Genomic DNA, 3426 nt, shown 5'->3' on the forward strand with positions numbered 1-3426 from the left:
CTCTCCTCCTCTGGAGGTAGGGGGGCTCTCTGGCCTCTACTACACAGCATCTCTGCCCCTCAGTGTACTGATAGACCCATCGTGGGCAGGACCCAGAGAACTCCTAGTCAGTGTTCAATGACTGGTGTGCCCCTGGGCTGGTGGCCTGGCATTGCAGGGTACATATTCTACCTGAAACAAAGGCTTCTCTGTGCCAGAGCTCAAGAGGGAGGGCCCCTATTCCCAGCAGCTTGCAGTCCTATATGCCTTTCCCCTTGGGGTCCTAACATCTGGATGTCTGGTTGACTGGGTAGGACAGGTTCTGCCCTCTGAAAGCATAGGCTGAATGGGGAGGGGCTGCCTCCTTCTGGGATTCCCTGGGCTCAGGCTGAGCTCATTGCAGGGCAGCATAAAGGCTGGGCTCCACTGGTCCAGAGTGGGGAGAGGCAGCCTCCTCTTGCGGTCCCCTGGGCTCAGGTTGAGCTCACCGCATGGCAGCATAGAGGCTGGACTCCCTTGGTCCAGAGGAGGGAGGGTCTTCGGGCCCAGCCTGGAGGCTGTGGAGGTTCAGCTGGGCATAGGTCACTTCCTAAGGGTCTTCCCTTTTGGGGTCTTGGCAGGAAGTGATGGAGGGATAGAGTGGGACATGGGGCAGGAGGGCTGAGGAGGGGAAGGACCCTGAACCCTCCCAGCTGTGTGTCCCTGGGGAAGCTTCTCCCTCCCTGCTCCCTCCAGGAGAGATCTGTGAGTGACTCACAGCCATGTGCTCTCTCTGTCTGTCTGCCATCATTCACAGCAGCATCTGGAGACAAGAGGAGAAGGCGTGAGGGGCCCGGACCCTGGCTCTGCTCAGGATCCTGGCTCCGCTCAGGACCAGGCTCTTCCCTTTGACACCCCAGGACCCCCTGCCCCTGCCCCTCTCACTCACATGGTATCTTCTCCAGGGGTGTCCCCTCTGGTTCAGAGCTGGGAGCAAGAAGGCATAGAAAGTTGAGGGGGAAGGTCTGGGAAGGTGGGCAGGTGAGGCAGGGGAGGGTCTAGGGGGAATCGGGGTGTGTCTGGGGCCCTACCTCCTGGTGGTCTTCTTGACCTCGGCCTCTCTGCCCCCATTCCCTAAGGAGAGACAGAGTCAGGATTTAGTGAGGCTCAGCTCAGCCTCCATTGGGCCCTCAGCCCAGGAGGCCCTGGTGAGGTGTTTGTGCTTGGACCCTAAATTCTAACAGCCTCTGCTTGGGTGCCTGCACCTGAACCCCAAGTTCCAAATACATCCAGTTCTCATAAACACATCTTGCTCCCAAAACATTCTAACCCAGGTTATCTCTCTCTAGCTAAAGGGCAGCATTACCCAACTTATCCCTGCTTCTTCCTCAGTAAGCAACTATGTGCACCTATAGATTGAATTCTGGATGCTGATAATTGACTGAACACTGAGTCATAACCATATTTACTATTCACTGACCTTTCTAAGGTGTATCTTAGAGATAGTATTTTGTCTAACAAGACCCTAGATAAGAAACCACATAGACATTCCCCTTTAGCCTCAACTGAGAGTGAACTTAGTGATGTTTTACAGTAAAGACCACACCCCCAGTAACCCCACTGTGGGCTATTTCTTAGAGAACTCTGGGTTCTAATAAATACTAAATGTGCATGTTCCTTTAAGAAATAACCACTCCTTGAACCCACCTTAAACCACTCCTGAATCCCACCCCAAACACCTGACATGTTCCCCCTCCCCCTTAATCCCCTATTAGCTTCTATAAAGATTCCTCCTGCACCTCTGTATGGCTGCAGGTTCCCTAAGAACTCTTGCCCTCTGTAAAAGCTTAATAAATCTTTGCCTCCTTGACTTAAAGAATGCTTGTGTCCGTGAATTCATTCCAGTTGGCCTCGCCCTGGGAACTTTGGTTTGGGATCCCTGTATCCCTGGGTTTCTTCTCCCCCTCTACATTTGTTTCTCCCTCTACAGCCCCAGCCCCAAGAAGTCACTGAGTCTGGCCTGATGCCGACAGCATCGATGGCAGAAGAGGAGGAAGAGGAAGAGGAAGAAGAGGATGAAGAAGACTGAGATGCCTGTCAGGATGCCTGCTGTGAGACGTGGGGAAGCCAAGCATGAAGCCCAAGGTGGGGGAAGAGTTAACAGGACACTGGTCTTTGGGGACCCCCCCATCCAAGGGGAAGGAGACAGAGCCCTGTGCTCAGGGAGCCTCCAACCTTACTCAGTAATTCAGTTCTCTTGTTGTTCAGTCATTTTTTAGTCCTGTCTGACTCTTCATGGCCCTATCTTGGGTTTTCTTGACAGAGATAATGGAGGGACGTGCCACTTCCTTCTCCAGCTCATTTTACAGGTGAGGAAACTGAGGTAAAAAAGGTTAAGCGACTTGCCCAGGGTCACACAGCTAGTGAGTGTCTGAGGCTGGATTTGAAGTTAGGAAGGTAAGTCTTCCTGACTCCAGGTCTGGTGCTCTGGGTCTGCACCACCTGGCTGCCCACAATTCAGGTCCGCAGGCTGTTATTAAGCTGTCTACCTGTCCCAGGCCCTGTGCTAGGCCATACCCACAGGACATAGGACAAAACAAAGCTAGCTCCTGCCCTCCCAGGGGTGACATTTTCCTGGAATGCTCTGGTACCATGTACACAAATAAATCAATGGGATCTCAACTGAGGAGTGCGATCACTAACAACTGGGGTGGGGGACAGGAAAGGCTTGTTTAGGAGGAGGCTCCTAAGCTCAGCTTGGGAGGGATCTTTGCATGTAAGAAGGAAGGGAGGAGGGAGAGCATGACAGGCAGGGGGATAACCTGGGCAAAGGCCCAGAGGTGGGAAAAAGAGAATAACAAGGTGCTGTGGGAGGAGTGGTTGGAAATGAGGGGACCCTGGATGGAGCTGGACATCCAGCCCCTGCCTCCCTCTACTCTCTGCTGGGAATGCTCCAGTTACTCACCGAATAGCATGTTCGAAGATTTAGGGCTTGGAGAGAGGGTCCCTAGGGGTGAGGAAGGGAACAGTGTTGGGGGCTGGGGAGGGGAGCCCAGAGAGGCCTGGAGGGCTGGAGGGAGTCCCAGGTGTGAGCACCAGCTCTGCCCAGACTTTCTGGGTGAGGGATATCCGGTAAGTCCCTCCTTTCTCTGGGCCTCACTTTTCCATCTGTTAAATGGATTTGTGTGTGCTGAGTGACCTCTCCTGGCCTGTCCACTTGTGAGATTTGGTGATTCTAGGATTCTCATTGTGGAAAATATTATACTATTTTATATCATTTTTGTAATTTCAATAAGACTCAGGGCCTGAACTACTTAACCAGAAGAAAAGCCTGATCCTAACAGTCTCTTTGTTCTCTGAGTAAGCTCAGAGACATCTTTATCTTGTATCAACAAATCCAGATGGAGCATTTCTTGCTCTGTCCATGGCCATTAAGGGTGAAAACCTTGACCCCAGACACTATCTTGA

Source organism: Trichosurus vulpecula, chromosome 2 (genome assembly GCF_011100635.1).
Source record: "Trichosurus vulpecula isolate mTriVul1 chromosome 2, mTriVul1.pri, whole genome shotgun sequence".
Lineage (NCBI taxonomy): Eukaryota > Metazoa > Chordata > Mammalia > Diprotodontia > Phalangeridae > Trichosurus > Trichosurus vulpecula.